The sequence below is a fragment of the Crocuta crocuta genome, unplaced genomic scaffold (assembly GCF_008692635.1).
Source record: "Crocuta crocuta isolate KB4526 unplaced genomic scaffold, BGI_CrCroc_1.0 scaffold376, whole genome shotgun sequence".
NCBI lineage: Eukaryota > Metazoa > Chordata > Mammalia > Carnivora > Hyaenidae > Crocuta > Crocuta crocuta.
In genome coordinates this window covers 4,892,533-4,919,294 of record NW_027527388.1, presented here as the reverse complement: position 1 = coordinate 4,919,294, position 26,762 = coordinate 4,892,533, and the positions used below count along the sequence as shown (strand labels likewise).

General features: G+C 39.4%; 1 pseudogene; it reads left to right on the top strand.

The window, feature by feature from the left end:
• The first annotated feature begins 3,633 nt into the window (after window positions 1-3,633).
• On the top strand, window positions 3,634-26,762 carry LOC144221922 (serine/threonine-protein kinase 26-like; annotated as a pseudogene).

Sequence of the window (26,762 nt, the reverse complement as noted above, 5' to 3'; positions counted from 1 at the left end):
CTCTCTCTCAAAATAAGTAAATAAACATTTTTTAAAAGAAAGTTATTATAGAAATTAGAATTTAGACTTATGAGATGCGCTGAGAAAGTAAAATTTGTAGGAAAATTTGTAGGGCCCAGAGCAAGAGTTACTAGTCAGCCTGCCTAGATAGCATGGGTTGATAGTTTGGAGCTTGTGAGAAAATCCAAAAAACCAGCATTTCTAGCTGCCAAATTAAGACCACAGAGGAGGAGCTCACGGAGGGATCTATGGAAGTTGTTGTTTCTGTGTAACTACCACCTGTGTGGGTTCACAGCCAAGCATCTGGTGGTTGGCCTGGGGCCACTGGTGGTCAGCAAGGGCAGCAGTTAGGAAGATGAGCTAGACATGGAACAGAGTGAAGACCAGCTGAGACCCACCAGACACCTTCACATTAGATGATCACAGAATCTGATCACTACAGCCTTCCAAAAGCAGTGACCACTGATTCACTACTACCTCCTAAATCTTGTGCAAGTTCCCCTTTTGGGCACTTCTAATCTAGCCATTCAAGGGATTCTAGAAAACGTAATTCCTAAGTTAATAATAACACAATGCAGGACTTTTCAACCCTTTCAACTAAGCATCCACATACAACTCTTTTAGCCATACTCAGCTTTCAAATAAAGATGGTAAAGGCAAAAAGATCCTTCTACTTAATGCAAATGTCGCACAATCAAAAACTGCTAACCTTCTCCCCAAAAGAGAGAATATATATATTTAATCCATCTCTAGGTGAAATGTATTCCATTTCTACCTGAGTCATATGCTCACTTTGATATATTGTAACTTAAATCCTAAGATATAAAATTAACCACTGTTAATCTTATATTTGTTAGTAGAAGAAAAAGTTCCTGGAGTAGTCAGCCTGTTACCAAGAGAAGAGCAGGGAGGAGGGAAAAAGAAATTGTGTATACAAATATATTTATATAAAAGCAAGTAAGAAAAACACATAACTCTACAAGTTCCGTAACTGGACCCATAGCCATACTGGTAATTGCTGTGTCCTTCTGCCACCTATTCTATGTTGACTTTGTCCTCCCCAAGTACTTCTGCTGGTTGTGGTTCCTTCCTGGGGAGTGACAGAGACTTTTATTTCAAGAGACCAGTCAGTTTGGGGCTGTTTCTCATTGTTGCTATCACAGAACATGTGAGTACTAAAAGGTGTCTGCATGAATCGTCAGCATTCCATATACTTCTTCTGGCCAAGTGTGTGATAGCTATTTTCTTGATTGCATAAATTACCCCAATATAGTAACCACTTCTTTTTCTTTTTCTTTTTTTTTTCTTTTCTTTTTTTTCCTCTTTATGTATGTATGTATTTATTTATTGCCTGTTATTTCACTAGTGTGAGAAACACTAAGTTGCCAGGTAACTGCTGATGAACAAACTTTCTTTTAATGGTAAATAAGAGAAGCAGCGCTATATATAGGTCAATAATTCAGAGCATATTCCATATCGTGGAGAAAATTACCCCAGCCTCACAAAGTTTTATTACCCTAAGGGTGGCATAATTGAGTCTTCAAAAGGACATTTCACCATCCCATCAAATAAGCTCCAGTAGAGTGAGGGAGATCAAGGTAAGACCAGCAAATTGCAGAAGCACAAGCCCATTTCATTTAAAGTGAGTTGCTTAGGGGCACCTGGGTGGCTCAGTTGGTTAAGCATCTGACTTCGGCTCAGGTCATGATCTCACAGTTTGTGGGTTAGAGCCCTGTGTCGGGCTCTGTGCTGACAGCTAGCTCAGAGCCTGGAGTCTGTTTCAGATTCTGTGTCTCCCTCTCTCTCTGACCCTCCCCTGCTCACTCTCAGTATCTCTCTCTCTCTCTCCTTCCCTCTCTCTCTCTCTCAGAAATAAATTTAAAAATATTTTAAAATTTTTTAAAAAAATAAAATGAGTTGCTTTGTCAGAAGCAATGATTTTTAGAATATCATGACAGAAATAATGCATTCTGCAAATCCATGGATGGTGAATTTGTCAGAAGCATTGTAAGCAGAGAAGGCAATTCCACATGTAGAGAGTCTGTTTTGATGAGAACAAAATGTTCTTTTCCAAGATGGATGTGCTCCAGTATAATCAACCTGTCACCAAGTGGCTGCCTGACTCCCCTCAGAAACTGGTGACAAATCAGTGGCTCAGGGTTGATGTTTTCTGTTGGCATGTTGGACATTTAGCAGTGACTGTAGACAATTATGTCTTAGTAAGCAAAAGTCCATATTACTGAGCCCATGCATAACCTCCATCCCAGCCACCATGGCCATTGTTCATGAGCTCATTAGAAAAAATAGGAGTGTCTGGGGAAATGGCCTAACATCCACAAAACAGGCCATTTTTCCACCTAACAAATAAAACCCTTCTTTACTCAGGATTTTCTTTGATGAGCACTCACATGGAACATAAAACACCTTGTACTGTTTGGGAGAGAGTATTCCACAAATCTCTCCCCAGATCTCCCAGCTACCGACTTTCTAATCATGTTCCTTCCAAGCCTCTGACCACCAAGCCAAATTGTTAGCCACTTACCCTGAAATAATGTAGATCTCTACCTTCCTCTGGCCACCTCATCTCCTAAGAAAAAGGAAAAAAAAGACAGGGGTTATACTAAAAATTCTGCCTATTGGTGGGCATAGGGGGGTTCCCGTTACTACTATTCTTCAAAGACATCCCAGAGAGGGATTCTAGTGCTGTCACTGTCTACTTTCACATGATACCATCACAGTGTGCAAAACTATCTGTAAATTAGGGCTTAATTTTTCTTCCTCAGTCATCAATTAATGGGGGACTTCCCATGAAAGGGAGGCAGCAATGTGGCAGAAGTGAAGACCATGGGCAGCTGGGCCACTCACCCATGCAACTTTCTTGAGCCTTCAAGGCCTGCTCAAGGCTGATCTCACATATGTCACCTATACTTGATAATGGAATGCCGCTAAACATTATATCTTATTGAGTCAGATAACAAGCAGTTTATGATGGTCATCTTGGCGGTCCATTTTCAAGTGTAGAGCCCAGTAGGAAGCCAGAAGTTGTTTCTCAAAAGGAGAATAGTTATCTGCAGAAAGTGGCACAGCTTTAATCCAAAATTCTAAAGGTCTGTTTCATGAGTCACCAAAGTGTCCTGTCAAAGTCTCCACAGAACATCCCTCTCTGCCACCTTCACTTCATGCACCATCAAAGGGACCTATCGGGTCAGAAAGCTTAAGTGGCAGAGCAGTTTGGCATTTTCAACCACTGCAGAGTTTCTCTTGTCTGAAGCTCTTCAAAACTGACAGCTCTTCAGGTTATTTGATCAATGGGTCTGAGTATGAAGCCCAAATGAGTGTATGTTGCCTTCAAAAATCCAAAGAGATGCATTAGGTGCTATGCCACTATCATTGTCATAAGAGGGGCTACAAGGAGCAACTTATCCTTCAATTTAGAAGGGATATGTCAATTTAGAAGGGATATGCCAATGTACCATGAGATGCCTAGGGCTCTCACAAAGTAGAAGGCCATCTGAACTTGGGGGCAGTTATTTCCTACACTATGCTTTGCATGTGTTTTACCAAGATGTCTAGAGTTGTTGCTACTTTTAGCTCACTAGTCCAATTAGCATGACATCAAGGTAGTGGAACTGCATGGCGTCTAATGGAATAACAAAGAAATCAGGTCCCCATGGACAAGATTATACCAGAAAATTGAAGCATTTTAATCCAGAGGTAGGACACTGAAGGAATATTGATGACTTTGTCTAGTGAAAGCAAACTTCTTTGAGGATATTTATTAAAACACAATGAAAAAGCATTCACTACCTCAATTGCTATATCAGCCAGAATTGAACCAGACAACCAGAACCAGTAGGAGATATATATTAAGAGATTGATAGCAAGCATCTGGCTTATGCGATTATGAAGACTAGGTAGGCAAGTTGCAAATCCATGGCATAACCGGCATGGGCTGATGCTGCTATCTGTAGGAAGAACTTTCTTTCTTCATTAGGGAAGCCTCAGTTCTATCCTTGAAGCCTTCTAACTAACTGAATCAGCTTATCTAGAATAATATCTCTTTCTGAAAGTCAACTGGCTACCTAATCATATCCTCAAAATACCTTCACCACAACACCTACATTAGCGTTTGGGTGGATCACTAGGGCCCACAGCCTACCCAAGTTGCATACTAGATGCCAGGGGTATTGATTTTCTGCAGTAAAGGAAACATCTGGAACAGCAGTTGGAATTTGATTCACCACTTCATTAAGTTTACAAAAATCCCATTGTCATTCTCTAAGATCCAAGATCCATCTGTCCTCTGCAAAAGCAAAATAGGTGACTTGAATCAGGATGTAGTAGGAATGACCATGCCTGCGTCCTTCAAGTCTTTGATCAAGGCACAAATTTCAGCACTCCCTGTAAGAATGCAGTAAAACTTTTCATTGGAGGTAGAGGCCTTCCTAGTGGCTTCTATGCAATCTTTCCTAACAAAACAGCCCTCTCTTCAGGCGTCAGAATATTAGTGTGGAAATTCTCCTAGTGGCTAGGTATAGTGGCTAACTGTAAATTCTAGACTTGAAAAAATAACCACAAGATAGACTTGGGAACCAACTGGACCACTATGAGATGGGCACAAGCCGAGATTCCATTAATTATCTGAACTCCTCAAGCCCTTAATCTTATTGGTGGACCACAGAGATGTTTTGAGGCTCCGAACTTCCTGTCAGTTCAAAACTGTAAAATCTAGTTAGTGCTTCTTCCCCAGTGCACAGACACCAGGTAAGTACCATGGTCTTTTTGAGGAGAGCAAAGAGAAAGATTTACAGTGTAATTTTTGGCATTGTAGCAGGATTTTTCCTCAAAGGGACTTAGTCTCCCCTTCATTTAAGGGGCTCTCGATCTGTGGACTGACTCCAGGAAACAACTGAAGGATTGCAACACTTTTCCATGGAGACTAAAGTCAAGACTACTCTTTGCAAGATACAGAGCTCTTCACTTATTTTAATCAAGTACCATTTTAGTAGCCTGCTCATCGATTTCAGTCCAAAGGACACCATGCTTGATTAACCAATGCCAAACTAGATCAAACCATACTGTTACTATTTCAGCTTTGCTGTTTATCACAGTAACCATGTCCACTTTGTCTCCTCTGACCACCTGACCACCATCTGACCCCTGCTTCATTATTCTCATTAAATCCCCATTATCCTTCTTGACTTCTAAATGAACTTCTGGAATTCCTATTATCCCTACTAAACTCAGGAAGTTTATATCAATGGCAGAATTTCCCATTCTCCTCTCTGACCTACAGTGAATTATGCACAGAACTCTTCAAAGATGTTAGTTCACCTCTCACTAAGTATTCTTAATGCCCTGGTAAATGGGAGGTTTTCTGGACCACTCTCTCCCAGGTGGCATTTTTAAAGAGGGTAAGCATATATTTATAATACATCTATGATAGAGATTTTTCTCCCATTTTGCAGCTGTGGAAATTGAGAGATGCGGTTTACTCAAGGTCATTCAATTTCCTATTTAATTGATGTATTTGGAATTTGAACCCTAACTCTATTTGACCCCAAATTCACGCTTCTTATAATTAGACCCTTAGCCACACATAGTATGAATTTACTCTAGTTACACCATTTAAGGATTTTTTTTAAATAGACTTAATTTATTTTTAAAGCAGTTTTAGGTTTACAGAAAGTTGAGCAGAAGGTACAGAGAATGCCCATGAACTCCCTGCTCCCACACATGCTTAGCCTCCCCCCGTATCACCATCCCCACTAGACTGTGTATTTGTTTCAATTTATGAACCTACATTGACAAATCATTATCACCCAGAGTCTATAACTTACATTAGGGTCCACTCTTGATAGTGAATATTCTACAAGTTTGGACAAATATGTGATGACATGCATCCATGTAGAATAGTGTCACAGGCTGAACAAATCCTCTGTGCTCGACCTCTCTCCCCCTACACACACTTTTCATGGATTTTCATGTAATAAACATGGTTTTTATTTCAGATTTCAAGCACGAACATTCTTGATAAATTTTTTTTGTCAAAATAAATTCACATGACTAGGGGTATTTTGAAATACTTTTAAGATACTTAACCTGAACTAGGCAGAACCTACCAATTATAATCAATATCTTGGTGCACATGATAGGCAAGTCAAGTAAGCAGCACCTTGAATAGAATGCAGCTTAACAGGGGTTTATTTCTCCCCATGCTGCGTGCTAAATGGTCCTTGTTCATGCCTCTGTACTTTGGCACATGTTGCTTTCATATTTACTCTGCTATCCTTTTGTCTACATAAAAGTATGCCTACTCATTTTTTAATACTTTAAGTAACACGTCTCTCTTCTATAAGCTCTTACTGGGTTCTCCTAAGTAAGAAAAGACTTCCCCTTTCCTCAGGACATACGTTCTCAATGGAGGTGACATCGCCCCCAAAGGGGCAAAAAAATCTTGCCCTTTTTAATATAAGGCACAGATAAACATTAGTGCTTAAACAGATATACTACATGTGTGTGGCATTAAAATTTAATGGGGAAGGAGTTATTGAGATGAAAATGTCTAGAAAGGCTGTTCTGGGAAAGAAAACAATGACAAAAAAAGGCTAAGAAACATTGCCCCAAGATGACATTGTCTCTGTACGTATCTGAATTTTAGTCCTTATCATGCTTTATTGTCTCTATTCCCTACTAGATTACAAGATCTTGAGGACAAGACCCAGGTCTTACTCTTTTTAGTCCTGCGCAATACACAGTAGACACTTAAATACATGTTGAGTACATTAATGAACCAACTTCCTCATACATTAATGAACAAATGATATGAGCGACTATTTACAAACTCAAGATGAGATCTCTGTCTGGGAAAACAATCCCTCAAACATCATCTGTCCCCAGGTTAGAGAGTAGAAATTCCAGGTATAAGAACCTTCCCTGGAAGCCCCTTAAATCTCTGTTTCTGTTTTACCAAGGATGTTTTGGGTGTAGAACAGTTGAGGGGGACAGTTTAGGACATACATTAGGAAAAGTGTCCTCATGAAATCCCTGAGTACTTTATGTACACGGAGAGTTTTCAAGAAAAGCACACGGACTAATAACTTTCCTCCTTTTTTCTCCCCACTGTTTAAACTGCTAGGTATTAAGCTGGGTCATTTTAGGATAAGACTGCTTATAAATAGAGTTTTGCAAGCCATCACCAACTAACAGTACAGAACCCCATCCCAAATCACTTTCCAGGTGAAAAATAGCTGAAGTCCAAGACCATATGCTAACTGATACAGTGTGTCCAAGAGAAAAGAGCAGAAACATTGCTATCAAGTTGGATTTTCTGTGTACCAAAGGCAGTGTTATTTTTGACAGGGTTTGATACAAAATACTTCTACAATTGAAAATGTATGATTCCTAGCCCCGCCTTTACTCACAGTCTGTGGGAGGGCAACATCAAAAAGCCACCCGGCGCTCATTAAAGACTGCCCTTAGAAAATAAGGAATCGTCCTCTACCAGCCCACGGTAAACAGAAAGACTGAGCAATATCTTCAAGGGTTTCTGAACAAGCAGTTGCTACTCGCTGCCAACAGCAACTGTCTCTCAAACGGGATTGTGCATTTGGCCTCCGATAAAGAGATTCTGTGCACTTGATGCAGCGAAATGATATTAGAGTAGAAATACAGCTTTCATTGCACTGTTTGTGCTTTCTTGGAGAAGCCAGGCTGGGGATGTGCAGGTGTAAAGCAATTAACCTTTTAATACAAACACTGAAAATGGAGCTAGAATTGACCCAGGAAATAGCTGACTCCACTGAGAGATGCCTCCTGCATCACAGTAGCTACTCGGTTCACAAGAAGGGAAGAGCATCCCAGGCCACACCAGGGTGTCAGTCACAGGCACTGCCCTGGCTCACCTCAGCCCAGCTCAGCCTCCGTGCCCTCACATGGCTTCCAGAGCAGCTAGCACAGCTCAGAAAAGCACAGGTGGGAGGAGATTCATCAGAGCTGGGGTGGGGGGTGGCCAAGGCACGTGTGACAGGGCCCCAGCTCTGCAGAGAGCGTGGCTTCTCTGGATTGAAAAAGGAAGTGACAATACTGAAGGATGATGCCCAAGTGAAGCACAGATAATAGAAAAAAAAATCTGTTCCTTTGTTCACCCAAACTTCGATACATCAGAGGCTATGCTTGGCATTAGGAATATAATATGAAGGGAATACATATATATACATATATGTGTGTGTCTGTGTGTGTGTGAAATATATATGAAATATATGTAAACATATGTGAATATATCTATGAAAACAATATATGTGATATATATATATTCAAAATGAAGCCATTTTGAATCAGGATTGAACAATAAAGGAAAAAAGGTGTTCTAAGTGAGAATACTACTGGGCTCAGAAGGAGCTTTGCTCAAAGCTTGTTTCCGCCCTGAGATTCATGCTATTGACCATCAGGGGGTCAGAGTCTGTCTTTTCTCATGAGCTGATTTCCTTTGGGAAGTGATCCATGTGGACAAGCTCTCTCCACATACTTGGGGAGACAATGAATATAGGAGATGGAGAGGAGTTTCCAGCTAGAGCCCAGAACTCAGTGGAAGAGCAAATATTCAAAACTGAGCTTTCTGCATTCAACTCCATAGTGTGAAATAGTCTGCAAGTCCTTGAGAAAGAAGTAACAGAATCATATGAAGTTCTTTTATGAAGGCCCACATTCCTAGCCTCTCTCAGCCCCCAACGTACTTCAAACATTCAAAATCTAAAAATCAGTGGTGGGTGTGTTTCTACTTTCTCTCTCTCTCTCCAGCACCCTTTCATCTCTACTTTGTAGTCAATGAGAGCCAAGGCTTGGTGTAAGTCCACCTTCCATCTTAACTGCCTTTCCAGGGCAGATGGTTATAAAAAGTGGCAGGCAGGTGAGCATGTTGGTTGGTATGACTCTACTAAATAGTAACCTGGGGTCTCAAGATGCCACTTTTCATCAGAAGTCTACCTGTTTGCTCCCCTAAAAAAGCATGCAATTACTCCTACCTTGCATGGAGTATGCCTACCATCAAGTCTATAGGTTCCAAAATGGATAAAATCTAAATAAAAGATTTCTCAATGCATCTTGTTTCCTCACTGTTTGATGACAGTGTTTTACTGTTTGATTTGTTTGCACAGTATCTAGAATGCTCTGTGTTATTTCTCCATTAATACATTTAAGGTCTGACCTTGAGCCAGTGTTTTGGTTCCTTACATTTAGCTTAAAAATGAAATAAGTATGCCATTAAGAATGCACTTGTTGTTGCAACCATATTTCATATTCCTCTAAGTTTGAGAGATATAATAGAATTATAGACATTACCAAGTTTTTTTCAAAGATTTCATATATACTATTCACAATATTTTTGCCAGGAAAGCTCCTTATGATGAGGAGAGTCTGGAGATTACACAGAGATACTTACTGCCAAAAGATTGGATGTTGCATGAAATAAAACTGCCAATTTACAGTTGATTTTCAGCAGTTGTGTAGTGTTTCTACACTTGCTACCTGATACTAAATATGTGTTCCTTTGCAACTGTGTAATAGCTATGTAGATGATGATGATGATAAGGGAAGTAAACATCAGACAAAGAATTACTGCATACCAGAGGTAACAGATTCATGTCCAAGTGTGAGCATAAAGATCCAGGAACAGAACAAATCTTCTCTCTTCAAGGGAATATGCTGAACCACATTCCAGATCACCATCATTAAGCACCGATTTGTCACCCAGATTCACTCTGAACTTTGTCATGCTTACCTTCCTTTAAAAACATTGAACATCAGTTTAGAGGTCAGAGGAGAATAATCTCATAGCAGTTTGTCCATTGGCAGGAAGCTCTCAGAAAGGAAAGATAATATAAATCTAAGGATATATTCAGGATTAGAACAGAGCAGCTTGTTGAAACCAATCAATACAATGCTCACTGGCTCCTCTGCCATTTCATGGGCCGTCTTCAGCAAATGCCCCACACGTGCCTCTATATGCTCAGAACCCTGGTAGCTGGTGTGTTGAGGTAAAAAGTGAGCAAACAATCCCATCTACATTCTGACAACCAACTCCCACATCAGGCACTTACTAGCCCCAAAATTCAGACCTGACTCCAGCTGACACTCAAGGTAATCTTTCACTCCTTCTCAGCCCTCATCTCCCATCTCAGCCCCAAGGAACCTCAGACCTTCCTTGGCCCATCAGTTTCCTTACCTCTTGTTTTCCCATCCATGGGTGCAGGCAGAGCAAGGCACAAATCACTGCAGTCTATACACAGACACACACACATACATTTAATATATATCTACATACAAAATATATTTTATAAATAATATTTATATTTCATAAGTGATACCTATAAATATCTTAATATATATTCATCTAAAAGTATGTTTGGTATTCTATAAGTATGTGCATAATTATTTATAATAGCTTGAGTTTTAAAAAGCAACTAATACCGGTCATGTCCTATTACGGATGTCAGGTGTTAGTGAAATCAGCAGCTCTGCAAACATCCTGCTTCTGCAAACATCCTGCTTCTGCTCTTAGTTTCTTTCCTACTTTAACCTGTAGAGTAGTTCCTGGTACAGAGTGACAGCCCAGCAAATACTAAATCAAAAGGAGTGACACAGAGGAACAACGGAGTTGGAGCTAGAATATCTAGATTCAAGTTTGGACCAATTCACTTCAAATATTCCTCAGCTATAATATGGGACTACTATCCCCTGCTTGGCCCTGCTTTCCTCAGAAGAATAATGATGGCAGAAATAGTAATAGTTTCAGAAGCAGTAACAGCATCAGAAGAATCAGTTCCAGTAGCAAGAAGACGGACAATACGAAGGTAGAAATTACATTTACTATATAAACAGTACATTGGAATAAATTCATTCATTCATTTGATTGTACCAGGAACCATACGGTCAGCTAAATACACAGAGTCCCTTACCCAGGGAGTCACCATCTAGCTGGAGGACAAAATAGTGCATGCCAGGGAAGGAACTACTTGTATACATAGATATACAAGGATGTTTTCTGCTTTCCTCCTCAGGGTGAAATGCTGTACTGTGATCCTCAGGGAAAGATGGCTAGCCCCTTCAAAGTATTTCTCTTTCCTGCCATTCCCTAGAACAACTGTCTGACCTTAGCTAACTTTTTCCCTCTTGTTTTTACCTAGGTTCTCTTTTTACAGACCATTCACTGGTGCACTGGCTACGTACCAGGCACTTTGCTAAACCCCGAATTTCAAAGAAAATAGAATCCCTCCTCTCAAGTAAAGAATTTTCCCCATTGCAAAGAAAAGCAATAAGAATTTACCAAGGGGACCACTTTGAAGTTAGCTAAAAGCTCACTTTGAAATGAAGTCTTGTGGCGCCTGGGTGCCTCAGTCGGTTAAGTGTACGACTTTGGTTCAGGGCATGATCTCACGGTTTGTGGGTTGGAGGCCTGTGTCAGGCTCTGTGTTGACAACTAGCTCAGAACCTGGAGGCTGCTTCAGATTCTGTGTCTCCCTCTCTCTCTCTGACCCTCCCGTGCTCACGCTGTCTCTCTCAGAAATAAATAAATCATTAAAAAACTAAATTTAAAAAAATGAAATGAAGTTTCAATATTAAGAGGTGTGTCATGATATCTAAAACTTGCCTTTAAATATGACAGCAAAAAAGACATGTGTACACAGAGAGAGAACGCACATATGACAAAATGCTTCAAACAGTTGAATATTGAGGGTCTAAGTTCATAATATTATTATTTCAACTTTTCTATATGTTCAAAATATTTCATTAAAAAGTGGGAGCTAAGAAGAACCAAACCAATCATGGAGTCAGGTCACCACTGGTTGAGGCATGGCTTCAAAACAGTCTGGCGGTATGAACTGGAAGAAGTTATTAACCTTTCTAGACCTCAGTTTCCTCATCCTGAAAATGAAAATAATCTTTGTACATACCAGGGTGGGTTACTATGAGCCTTAAATTAGATTACACATATCAAGCCCTTCACCAAGTCCTGACTCTTAAGTAAAATAAATTTTAGCTACTATTATTTTAAAGTTAATACTTCTGTGAAATAGTGTAGTCGTTAAAATGTAGAAACCAGAAACAAAAATAAATTCCAAAAAAGAATAAATATAACAGACTAGAGGTGCTGGAAATCCTTCTAAAAAATGTGTTTAAAAATCTTTAGCCAGCATTTTAACCAGAGGGCTGAGCTAATAACAAGCCAACGGAAATCTGCAGATGTCAGGAAAAAAGTAGAAAGGGTGCTTCCAGAGAGGTAAGCAAGCTCTTAGAGGGGGCGATGCTCTGAGGGAATATGCTAACCTCTGGTGCTTTTGATACTGAGTTTTAATGGTCCCATTGATGAGGGAAACAAAGGCAAGAGACATGTAGTTTAAATTAAATCTCCTTACAGCTTGCCGCCCACTGATAGACACCTGTAATATGCAGAGCGTGACCTTCCTCAAGGAATTCATGGCTGCCTTTGTGCCTAAATGTTGATGGTTCATTAAAAACTGAAAGTAACTTTATCTTAACAGCAGTTAGCCCCTCAGAGTCCTGAAAGCCTTGCTTCCAAAATTCCTTAGAAACTTGCTCTATCTCTTTCCCCCCTCCCTCCACAAACTTCAAAGTATATAAGCAGTCACCCATCAGAGCCCCAGTATAGCTCTTTCTGCCCACAGGTCCTGTTCCCATGCTATAATAAAATCACCTTTTTGCACCAAAATGTCTCGGGAATTCTCTCTTAGCCATTTGCTCATGAACTCTGTTTCATAATTTTATCACCGTGACTGTGGGGAACAGGAGGCAAAGCCTAGGGTTTGCAAAATGCAAAATTTTATGTCAGAGACAAGTGAATGACGTTAGGACTTCCGTAAGGCAAGGACAGCAGCAAGTGATCTCCAGAGAAGCCCCATCGGACAAAGTGAGACGGGAAGTTACTTGCTTCATTCTGGATAGACCCCACACTCACATGCTTTTAGAAACAGAAGGCCTATCACTGGGTTGTCCAAAAACCACAAGCTGAAGTTTACTTGAAAATGGCTTCACGTCGGTAGAATCTTCTAGTACCTTGCAGAAACAAACACAGTCCTACGTGAGACATGATACTTTAAGCTCACACTTCAAAGAATTCCTAGATACAATAACCCAGAGACATGAACTCATTCATGGAACATGAGGACCAAGGTAACATGAGCAAAAGTTGACCTTACCAGTAGACTACAGAACAAGATTCACAAAACTATGAGTTTGTTAAAATGAGTTTGATACATTTAAAAAAACATAAAAGTATGGCAATGGAATCAGATACTTCAGAAGGCCAAATTTTTACCTCTCAAAGTAAAAAAATAAAATTACATTAAAAATTCAATTATAGATTAAATAGCCAGATAGGACATGGCATGAAAATTTTTTAATGAACTAGAAAATAGATCTGAAGAAATTATCCTGAATTTAATATAGACAATCAAAGTGGTAGAAAATATAGAGTATCATATGGAAAGACTAAAAAGAATAGAATAGAGGAAACATTCAAAGGGAAAATGACTGAAAACTTTCCAGAATTCATAAGGCTGATCCTCACATTCAGCAGCAAAGTGTTTTATGACAAAACAAGTGAAGATAAAACTACATTATGTAGTAACTGCTGAACACCAAAGACAGAAACTATCTGAAAATCAGGCAGGAGAAAAAGATCGATGGCATAAAAGGAAATTATAAAAACAAAGAAAAATAACTTCAATAGTCACAATGGAAGCCAGAGGAGAATGGAATTATATTTTCAAAATGCTTAAAGAAAGTAGCAAAGAATTTCAAAAACAAGACAACTATATTTCAGAAAAATCAGATGAGAAAAAAAAAACTGAGAATAGTTTCTACCAACAGAAACTGCAAAGAAATTTCAAAAAGAGGAACACCAGCAAAAAGAAAAATCATCTCAGAAGGGAGGTCTAAGATGCAAGAAGAAATTCTGAGCTTCAAAAATGATAAACATGGGATAAATGTAAACAAACATCAACATTATAATTTAATAATCAGGAAAAATGTCTACATTTTAAGGCTTTTAAAAAAGCAATATAAAATTAAAATACTGTAATGGCATAACACTTGCAGGTTATTAACATGAGTTTTTTTAGCAGAAAAGTAATGATGTTAACGTTAGACTTTGCTAAATTAAAAAAGGAACCTAAGTGGGCATGTGGGTGGCTCAGTCGGTTGGGCATCTGACTTCAGATCAGGTCATGATCTCACAATTCGTGAGTTCAAGCGCCATATCAGGCTCTGCGCTGACAGATCGGAGCCCAGAGCCTGCTTCAGATTCTGTGTCTCCCTCTCTCTCTCTGCCTGTCTCACACACTTTCTCTCTCTCTCTTTCAAAAATAAAAACAGTAAAAAAAATTTTAAAAAAAAGGAACTTAAGAAGTTTTAGTTTCATTTAGTGAAACCACTAAATGAAAAGAAATGTCATATATAACTTCCTCACCTCATGGAGTTTTTTTTAATGCAAAGAAATTTATATGAGATCAATGGTCTAACAATAAAATACTCCTGAAGGAAAAATTTTTTTTAAAGATTGGAGGTATTTGTCCTTCTGGATATTGAGTTAGGCACCATTGACATGGGAATAAACAAACAAAAACAAAGTATTTAAGTACTAAAAGAGAAAATTTTTCAAACTGGATTAAATAAAAACAGAACCCAGTACATGCTATTTCAACATTATATGGGAGTGTCTAATAATAACATTTAACACTCATTAGGCATACAGGTACCAGGCACTTTACATGAATTAATTTATTTAATCCGCACCTAGTCCTATGAGGTAGGTGCATTGTTATCCATTTTTGCCAATGAGAAAACTCAGGTTTAATCGCTTGTCCATGGCTACACAGCAAGTTAGTAGCAGAGGTCAGGTGACCCAGACAGTCTGACTTCAGAATCTGTGCTCTTAACCACCATACTATACTTTCCCAGCAAGCAAAATAGAAACACAAAATTTAAAACAAGGGTTATAAAGGAAGAAACAAAACTGTCTCAGAGGATAATTGTCAACATAGTAAACCCCTGAACATTTACAGATAACATACTAGAAACATTGAGTATTTAGCAAAATTGCTGGATATAATATCAGTATATAAAACCCCATTGTATTTCAATAAATCACTAGAAGTTAGGAAAGTCTACTTTTAAAACAATCTCATTTAAAATAGCAACAGAAAGTAAGATGCTCAGTAATAAATCTAACAAAATTTGTGCAAGGCCTTTATGTAGAAAATAATTTTTTAATGTTTAAAATATTAATGACCTAAATAGAGAGATATACCTTATTCATGGACAGAAATAAGCAGTATTAAAAGATATTAATCTTTTCAAAATGTTCTACAGATTCAATGCAATTGCCATAAAAATTCTAACAGTATTTTAAAAAATATTTTTAATGTTCATTTTTGAGAGAAAGAAGGCAATTGCCATAAAAATTCTAACAGTATTTTAAAAAATATTTTTAGTGTTCATTTTTGAGAGAAAGAAGCAAAGTGTGAGCGAGGAAGGGGCAGAGAGAGAGGGAGACACAGAATCCAAAGCCGGTTCCAGGCTCTGAGCTGTCATCACAGAGCCCAAGGTGGGGCTAGAACTCTTGAACTGCCAGCTCATGACCTGAGCTGAAGTCGGACGCTTAACTGACTGAGCCATCCAGTATATTTTGTCGAACTTCCCAATCTGATTCCGAAATGTATACAGAAGATCAATGGTCTCAGAATCACTAAAACATTTCTAAAGGAAAAAATAAGGTTAGAGGCATTTTTTCTTATGGATACTGGCTTATTATAAAGCTAGAGCAATCTAGGCACCAGCATCCTGACATAGAGATAGACAACCAGTAAAACATAATAGAGAGCCCAGAAACAGACCAGGCAGATATAAAAGTTAAACATAAATTAGAGCTATCACATAGTGAAATAGGCAAATAAATAAATGACTGAAAAGTCAAGCTGAAACAATTGTTACTCATATGGGGAAAAATGAATTCAAATACTCACTTTGTCATTGATAAAAATCTAGCCCCGGTGGATCAAAGACTTAAAGATCAAAGGTACAACTTTTAGGGAAAAAAAATATAAGGGAATACCTTTATGGTTTATGGCTTCAGCATAAGAAAGAATTTCTTTTAAACAACTCAAAAAGCCCAAACTATAAAGAAAAGATAAATGAATCCAACTACACTTAAAGGAAGGACTTCTATTCAGGAAAATACACACACACACACACACACACACACACACACACACACTAAACGTAATAAAAGGTAAGTTACATTCTATGAGATGATATTTGCAACATGTATTACTGCTAAAAGGCTAGTATCCAGAATATATAGGAAACTCCAACAAAACAATAAGAAAAAGACAATCCTTTATAAAAATGGTCAAAGTACATCAACAGACATTTCACAGATGAGGAAACACAAGTGGCCATTAAAAGATAATTCAAACTCATTATTAATCAAGAGAAAGCAAAATGAAAACAGTCATATGCCATTTTATTCTCATAAAATTGAAAAATATCTGAAAGTATTGACAAAGATACAAACCAAAAGAAATTCTGAGAGACATTAATGGTGAGTTTAAATCAGTGCAATTTGGAAAATAATTAGGCATTCTCTTGTAAAATTGAAATAGGTATTCACATGACCTTGTGATTCTATATTGAGTCTACATCTTAGGGAAATTCATATGTTTCCACCAACAGATATATCTAAAAATTTTCATAGGAGTATTGTTTGCAATAATGAAAAACTGTAAAACAACCCAAGTGTCCAAGTGGAATAGAGTGGGGAAAAAATCATGTGTCATAGACATTGCAATGGAATACTGTAAAGCAGTAAAAACAGAGGAACTCTACATTCATCGATTCAGATGCATCTCAGGAATTACACTGAGAGAAGGAAGCTAGACACATAAAAACATCTGAAGTATAATCCCATTTATATAAAGGTCAAAAGTAAATTTCTATAATATATTTCTTAGGGAAACATACTATGTGGTTAAAAGCATTTTAAAAAGCAAGCCAATAATAACAAAAAGTTGAATTCTAACCCCTTTTTTAGAGAGGAGAGGAAGGAGATGAGATCATGGAGAGGCATATAAGGACACTCAAAATTATTGTTTTGCCCCATTTATTAATGTATCTTATTATTTATTTTGTTATTTTTTAGGATGTACAAATAGCTTAAGTATTCCTCTGTGTTTATGACTTTTTTCTCCAAAATAAAAAGTAGAGGCCATCTGAAAACATGTACTCCGTATTTTGACAATACTTTTCATGAGTATTACATATGACTTAATAAATCTAGCTCTGATTTCAATACAAGCCATAAAAATTAAAATAAAATAATAAATAAAGTGGGAAAACTTTACTCTTTGCAAAACACATTTAAAGAATTATTATGATCATTTTAGTACCTTTGCCCAATAGCTTGCTTTAGGGACCATTTACTCCTAGGGTAATATAAGTAAGATAAAAGCTCTTTCACCGCAGCCAGCCCCCTCATAGCAGGTGGCAGGCAATTAGCACCACCAACTATGGAAAAAAATCTATGATATTTGACGATCATGAATGGTAATGCTATCTTCTTGTGACAGAAGCATTGTCTGTCCTGGCTGAGCTTTCAGTCTATTGAGTGCAACAGATCATAAACAAGGAAATGAGCCAATGAACTGTGAAGAGTACTGTTAAAAATGAACAGGGTTCAGTAATAGAAAATAATAATAAACAGGTGTGTGGAAAAGGATTCAATCCTACCAGGCTGACCAAGAGGATCCTCTGTGAAGAGATGGCATAGAAATGCACATCTGAGGGAGGAGAAAGACACCCGTTTGAAGAATGGGACAGGGAGAGAATTGGCCCTAAAAGGAAGGAAGATTCCAGACTATGGGAAGTATACCTACCAAGGCCCGGAGAGGAGATTTTGGTGTCTGAGAACAGAAGGGATGAGAGGTGAAATGTTGAGAAGGTCAAGAGTAGGACAGCAAAAGCAGGCTGGGACCAGATCACACAGGGCCTTGAAGGCCATACCAAGGAGGTCTGATTCTTTTTTCAAACTTCACTAGAAAGAAATGGAAAGGGTTACAGTGTAGAAGCCGCATGACTGAATTTCTGCTTTCAGAGATTACTTTGACTGCTGACTAGTGAATAGTAGAAACAGGGAGGCAGTTACTGTAGTAATTGTACGCTGGAAGGGAAGGACGGGATAGAATTAGGGCTGTAGCAGTGTTAGCAGAAATCAAGCAAACAGATTCAAGGCACATTTTAAGCATGGGATAATAAGGTGTACTGATAACTTAGCTGTGGGGGAAATTATATAAAACAGTGATAAGCAAAAAATGTACATTGTTCTCATTTGCTAAGTGTACGCCAGTTATTTTGGTTATTTCAGTTGATTTCTGTCTTCTTTGACAGAAGTTAAAAAAAAAAATAAAAAGGAAAACCTCCTGGGGCACCTAGGTGGCTGTCGGTTAAGTGTCTGACTTCGGCTCAGGTCATGATCTCATGGTGTGTGAGTTCGAGCCCCGCATTGGGCTCTGTGCTGACAGCTTGGAGCCTGGAGCCTGCTTCAGATTCTCTCTGCCCCTCCCCTGCAGACACACTCTCTCCCTCTCTGTCTCTGTCTCTCTCAAAAATAAACATTAAAGAAAAAATTTTTAAACACCGTCCTGATTACTCGTAGCATCTGACAGCGCTGCCCAAACCACTCTGAGGCACACAGCTTCTCCCAGGGGAAACACATGGAATGATCACAAACATGTCAGAATGTCACCAACCCTTTCAATCATCTATAAATGTATATAAAACTCTCAATATATACATAACATCTCATTATTGTGTCTATTCTCCAGTCTCAAATTTTCATAAAGGTAGAGGATTTGAAGCCTTTTGCTACACAGCCAGCTCATCTGTGTCCCTCCATTTCCAAACATAGGTGTGACATCCTGATCCTACTTCTTGGAATAATAAAATAAGCTAATGCTTTCTGAGAGCTTACTAGGCACCAGGCACTACCCATAACACTTGTAAATATTAACAGGGGTAATCCTCACTTTAGCCATGAGAGAGTTATTCTTATTATTCCCATTCACTGTACAGGAATTCAAACATGTTAACTCTTTCTGAAGCTTCAGGGTTTAGAAGGCAGCTCCTTCTGACTGACACCAAAGAGTGTGTTTTAAGCTGCTCAAATTGCACTTGAAGAATTTTAAAAGTCTTTGCTGCTTAATTTTGGTGAAAAGAGGCAATAAAAAAATTTAGGAAACATACAAATATTGGGAAAACGAATCAATCTCTTACCCAAAGAAAGACTGAAAATAAGTGATTTCTCTATCACAAAGAGATAAAAAGACGCAAACAAATTTCAAGGAAATAAACTCTTTATTACCAAGTATTCCAAATGTTACAGAGTATGTAGAATGAAACCAGACAGGATCCAAAGATCCCACCTCAAATGGGGGGTAAAAGAATCTAACATCTGGATGTATAAAACTTCGCTTTTATTTCAGTTTTGTTTTGGCTTGGTTTTTCTCAGCTGTCACACTCTAAAACAGTGAACATTGAAATCTTTCGCAGGAGCTGTAAAATCCATGTGAGTGTGTTGACAGCCAGAGGAGACACAGCCTCTGTGGCGGAAGTCTCTCACTTGTATTTAAGTGGTAAGCCTGTAATGAATGGTTTGAGTCATCCTAAGTCTGTAATGAACAGTTTATAGTGGTTCTCAGCCTTGGCTACACATTAAAATCACCTGGGTTGCTTTCTTAAAACACTACCCCTGGAGATCTTTTTTTTTTTTTTTTNTTTGGCTGTTCTCGGGTTGGCCCTGGGAACCAGTAGCTTTTACAAATCCCTGGGAGACTCTAATGTACAGCCAAAGCTTGAGAACCACTGCTTTGGACCCAAGCCTATGGGCATTCTCATGGTGACAACAGAGCCATTCTCTTTGGCTTATCACTGCCCAGGAAGGTAAGAAAAGAAGCGAGAAGCTAAAGGCATCTTCTGAATGAATACAGCCATGAGGAGTAAACACTGTGGGTAGACCTTTCCCTCCCCTTCCTTAACTGGCATTTGGAGAAGCTGCTTACCAGCAACGCCCTCTGGGAAACTTAGCTGTCCATCAAGCTAGCCACTGCTGACAACTTCTTTCAGATTTATTTGCTTCAATATAACATGTTAACACTCTGAGCATCAATAAACAGTATAATTTCCTTCATTGTAAGTGTGAATTCGCTAAGTATAAATTAGACAAGGAGACAGCACCAAGTAGAGACATAGAGTACCGAGTACGTGTGGGACATTTTATTTATTTTGCTTTTAATCCTTACGACAACCCTCTGAGGAAGATATTATTTTATTTTAGTCCTCCAATGAGGAAGCTGAAGTTCAGCGGGATTATTAAGTGATTTCTCAAGGTCACGGGGCTACTGAGAGTAACACTGGGGAGGAGAGCCTTTCGATTTTAACTATACCACACTGCCCCCTAGGGCAGCAGGAGTCCATGGCAAGCACGGGCCGTTAAAAGAACTTGAAAAGCCTGAAGGCTGGAAGCTTGAAATCCCCTGGTGGACCTAATTGGCTGTGATTGCTCTTTCCTCTGAACACTTAGAGCCTTTTCTGTTGGTACCACTGGCTTAGCACTTAACTCATGCCGCCTTTTGTTAATTGCCAGCTCCTGTGCTTTCAGCTCATTGCCACTGCAAGCAAGCACAGGCAGGGCAAAGACGATTCTTGATATAGTTAATCCATCTGAGAGCCTAAACGTGCCTTAGAGCAGAGTTCCTGTAACTGTAACGTACTTACGAATCACCTATAAACCTTGTTAGAAAGCAGATGGTAACAGACGGTCTGGGTGGGCCTGAGATACCGCCTAGGATACCAATGCTACTGGGGAGAGGATCACACACTGAACAGCAAGGAACTCATTATTCTAAATAAGTGGGTTTTTTAAACTATAGTTTTGAAACAAGCATCTGTGGGTGTAGTTTGGTAAATTATATTTCACCACATTTTACTTCTTAAAAAAGGTGTCTCATTATTCTCACGAGACTGTCTAAAATCATTCCTTTCCCACTCAGTGAACCTTTGCAGATTGATTTGTTGATACGTAGGACATCGCAATATGAATTGTGCAGTATGAATTGAATTCTTTATGAATAACACAAACATTAGCTGGTTAGTCAACAGTTTAAAACAAATAAGGATGGTAATACACCTGTCTCACCATTGCTCCTATTAGCATAGAACCCCATCATGGGGCCGTGACATCCTTGGGGATGACACAATAATTAGTATGCTTCTGATGGGAAACCTGGAGGTAAGTCTATTAATGTACTCTGAGTAAGACCCAGTCATTAAGAACATCAGCTTCAGGGTTAGGAGACCAGAGTTCAAACCCTTGCTAGCATTTTACTTTTCAAAGCTCATTTCTTGTCCCGTACCACCATAAAGCAAGAGTTGTCATTTTGACTATCCCCAAAATAGTCCCAACTTTAAATCATTAATGAGAAATATATTCATACACTCCAGAGAAGAACATTTCTCATTCAAAAAAAAAAAAATGAAGGATTTCAATATTGATTTTGAGGTCCAACACATAAAAAGGCTTTATATTGTAGTTCTCACAATAAAACATATGAATCCTTAAATATGCCTTATCATAGTTTGGAAAAGGACATCTTTTTGATGTTCACTTCTGTGCCTTCCCATCCCCAAAACACAAACACACACCCTGCTATTCTGGACCAGTGCTTTAAATGGACATATACTGTATGCCTCACACAGCCTCCATTTCCTCGGCTATAAAAGGGGACTAATAATTCTTTATAGGTTTCTATGAAGGTTAAACACATATCTCCCTTCAAAACTCCCTGGCAACCCCAGCCAGTAGGTCTCTTTTCTAGACCATTCCTCCTCCTGTATCCCTCCAGTCTCCATCTTACCATCCATACCCCCAACTTCTATGTCCCTTTTCAGAGTGACTTGCTGGTCTCTTGGCTTTTCCAGCTGGGATCCAATCTCTTTAGATGACAGTGGAGAGTTAGAAGTAGCAAATAAATAATTTCACACACACAGTCCGTTCTATTTATTAATTAATAAATAGTTGGCCTTCCTATAAGCCAGGCAACCCCAGTGGATTCTCAGTATTGAGTTCTAGAAAGCTCTGCTATTTGAAAAATTAAATGTGGAAATATTAAGAAGTGGCAGACATCTATATCCCTCTTTATTGGATTTTCTCCAGCCCCTTTTGACAAAGAGAAAAGGACAAATCCAAGGTAACACCCCTATAGTGCAGCAGCAGGGACATCAGGATGTAAGAGATGCTGTTTGAAAGTGCCCAGAGCCCACATATCCCTATGGCAGTCTTAAAAATGTATACAAAAACAAAGGAACGCCCAGCCCCATAAAATCCATGTGATTCACTTGATACACGCTTAAGCTGTCACATGGGTGAATTGAGGATAGATATGACTACTTCATATATAAGGTTTGTTACAAAGAGTAATGGAAATGGCATATGTGTTTCTCATCCCGGCAGTTAACACTTAGTAGATGTTTAGTAAATGTTCCATTCCAGCTCATCTGGGTAACAATTTTCATCCCAAAGGGGCAGGAAGGAAAGGTAGCAAATGCTTAGTCAACATCTGCGTTTGGTGAACTTAAAAATATAGAAAGCTCTGACCACGGCAAACAGTTTATATGTCAGACAATCTTAGCTCTTGTCGCCTTCCAAAATCTTATGAAAGGAGGTGTCAAGTTCTAAAAAATACAGTTGTCAAGATCTAAAAAATACAGTTGCATTCTATGGAAAGGAAGGAGGGAATGATAAAACAAAGCAGGGATAGAAAGTCCCATCACTACAAAACACCTTCATAAGAAGAGATGGAATCATAGCACCAGGTAACAGGCAGTCTAGTAAATCAGTAATGTTAAAATAAGTATAAAAGAAAATCTGAAAGAAAAACTTACTAAAGGAAAAACTGAAAAAAAGGAAATAATGACTATTAATTGAATAAAATTTAGGCTCTAAATTTAAGATAGGCAAACAAGGTATCTTCTTCAGAGAGAAATTTTTATTAAAATTAAAGTCATATATAATTGTCCAATTGAGTAAGAGTACTTACACACAAAACCTATAGCAAGATGTCAGAGCTAAATGATTGTATGAAGTCAAAAACACAAAACAAGACAAAACAAGAAAAGATTGCAAAATACTTTACATATTTATTTAGCAATGAAATCACCTTTTCTATGTCTCCCTAAAACTCTCAAGTATTCAAGAAGCAATTGCCCTTAATGTGCTAGCTGAAAATCTATCTAATACTTCATTAATTGAGTTATACACAGTAAAATTTAGGGACTACAGTGACCACATTCAAAGTCAGTGTGCTCAGTACAAAATCCAGTACATGTGATTACATTTCTAAGGCCGGAAAGAAAGCCCATGGGAATGCAAGTAATTTCCAGGTTTTATCCGCGTGTGGAAAATGTCACAGTATCTCCTCTCCTGGAGGTTTCTGAGGAATACATTTTATTCCAGTTCGAGCCCAAGGCATGTTAGAACTTCTCAGCCAATGTGTACTCTACACCTTTGTCTCCTCTACACGTTGGACATGATTCCTTATGTACCTATATAAATGATTATGCTCAGGGGTATCTTCTATTTTCCTTTTTTTGCTTTGTTTTGTTTTGTTTTTTCAAATTCACATGGCCAAATTCCTATTGATTATCTTACTAATGCTATAACTTTGATAAGTCACCACCACCATCTAAAAACCTGTAGAGTCTATTAAAAAACATCCTCGGGCTGCCTGGGTGGCTCTGGCGGTTAAGCGTCTGACTTCAGCTCAGATCATGATCTCACAGTTTGTGAGTTCAAGCCCTGCATCGGGCTCTGTGCTGACAGCTCAGAGCCTGGAGCCTGCTTCAGATTATGTGTCTCCCTCTCTCTCTCTACCCCTCCTTTGCTTGGGCTCTGTCTCTCTCTGTCTCCCAAAAATGAATCAATGTAAAAAAATTTTTTTAAACATTCTCAAATCTTGAGCTGAGAAAGAGAAGTACCAGCTAAACATCATTAAGGACTGTTGTCTCAAAGTGTCAGAGACATAAGGCAGCCACCACAGCACAGTCACCCATATTTTCTATTGAAAAATGAAACCTTTAAAAGAGAAAATGTTAGTCCTGGTAATGCAAGTACTTTGAGTGAAACCAGCATAGACACTGGAAATAGCTCATCTCAAACTCAGTTCCCAAATAAGGATGAGGAATCGTGCCCTTGACTTCAGAACAGAGCTCACGACTCTACAGAGCAGTTAGTCACTTGCATGGCAAATTCCAAAAATCCCAGAAAATTGTCCCCATCCCAACCACATCAACACCCACATCTATCAAAACTGCACCACCTCTTGGATGATGGGTGAAATTTAGGGCTGCTTTTTCCAGGTTTCAGTTGCCAGCCTCCACTTGGATGCAGGTGGTAATGCTTGAGACCTTGTGTCCACGTGGGTTCTAAATGATCTATCCCTTTCCCAAGAGCCTCAGTGGTGAAAAGATGGAATGAAGAATGTAGGAGGACAGAAATGCCCAGGGGAAGCGATGGGGGACACTAATGACTCTAAGGACTAACTGATTTTTTCCTAAGGCTGCAGCAGGGCAAACATTTGTTTAATGAAATCATAAATACAACAACAACAACAACAACAAACCCCGCTTTGGAAACAGATAAGCCCAGAGCAGCTCTGATTGATGTTGCAACTGGAGCCTGGACCCCTGCCCCACTCAGCTTTTCTTCCAGTCGCTGACGCAGTTCAGAAGGTGCAAGGGTTCCACGACAGATGCTTTGAAAACCACTGGCCTATTGGAAGTTGATTTAGTGAAAGCAACCATCTCTGATGTAAGAACCATTCCTTCCTTTACACCTACAATTATACAGCGGCGACGCATAGACCACGGTCACCATTCAAGGGCAATTCCGAGCCACCACCACACGCAGTGCCCCCATCCTACGTTCAGGAGGAGTTGCAGCGGGAGCAGAAGCCGCGGGCGTCAGAAAGGTAAGCTGAGTCCCAGGTGGCTGAGCTACGAACTGCCTATCCCTCAGCAGAGGCGATGCACCACCAGCCCAGTCGTCCCATTTCTGTGTGTCCTTCCAAGCCCCGGTCGAAAAGCCTGTGAGTGTGGCTGAGCGACCCCTGGAGCAGGAGCCAGTCGGTCACCAGGGCGCCACCAGCGCAGGAGCAATGTGGAACAGCATCGCTTTCGTGGCCTGCTCGCCGGGGGGCTCTCCAAGTTCCCGGGATGCAGAATAACACAGCCCATCCAGGACTATTCACAAAATTAAAGCACACCGGGAAAGGCTCCTATGGAGAAGTTTTCAAAGGAATTTGATACCGCACCCAGCAGGTGCTCGCTATTAAAATCATAAACCCGAGGAAGGGGAAGGGGAAACTGCAGGCATTCAGCAGGAAATCACTGTTTTGAGTCAGTGGGACAGCTCATATGTAACGAAACGCTATGGATCACATTTAAAGCGTTCAAATTTAATAATGGAATACCTGGGTGGGGGTGGTTCAGCCCTGAGTCTTCCTCAAGCTGGTCCATTTGATGAGTTCCAGATCACTACTGTGCTAAAGGAAATCTTGAAAGGTCTGTACTATCTGCATTCAGAAAAGAAAATTCACCGACACATAAAAAGCTGCCAACACCTTGCTGTCAGAACAAGGAGATGTTAAACCTGCTGACTTTGGACTTACTGTCCAGCTGACAGATACACAAATTAAAAGAAATACCTTTGTGGGAATACCATTTTGGATGGCTCCTGAACTACCCCAACGGTGGGCTTGTAACTCAAAAGCTGACATTTGGTCATTGGGAACTACTGCTATTTTTTTTTTAAATATTTTTATTTATTTCTAGGAGAGAGAGAGAGAGAGAGACAGCGTGAGCAGGGGAGGGTCAGAGAGAGAGGGAGATACAGACTCCGAAATAGGCTCCAGGCTCTGAGCTGGCTGTCAGCACAGAGCCCGACGTGGGGCTCAAACCCACGAACTGAGAGATCATGACCTGAGCGAAAGTCGGACGCTTAACCGACTAAGCCACCCAGGCGCCCCAGGAACTACTGCTGTTGAACTAGCCAAGGGAGAGCCACCTAACTGTGATGTGCATCCAATGAGAGTTCTTTTCGTATTCTAAAAAACAATCCCCCCCCCAACTCTTGGTGGAGACTTTATTAAGTCCTAAGGAGTTTACTGATGCTTGCCTGAACAAAGAGCCTTCATTTTGTCCTACAGCTCAAGAACATCCGAAACACAAATTCATTGTAAAAAAATTCAAAGAAGACTTCTTATTTGACGGAACTGATAGATTAAGAGATGGGAGGCAAAATGGCACAGTGATGATGAAACTGATTCTGGGGGCTCTGATTTGGAATCTACCAGCAGGGAAAACAATACTCCTGCTGAGTGGAGCTCTCCCACCATATGAGAGAAGCCCAATCCAAAGCAACTACGGAGCAACTTGCACAGACTCAGAGCCATTTGTTTATGGTAATCATGCCTGCATTAGCTGAACTTAAACAGCAGAATAAGAATAATACGAGCAGGAATCAGGCAACTGAAGAACTCCAGAAACATATTGCTGTGTCAGAAGCTGCCTGTCCTGGCATCACAGATAAAAAGGTGAAGAAATTAATTGAAAAACGTTCAAAAGCATTCAGCAGATGA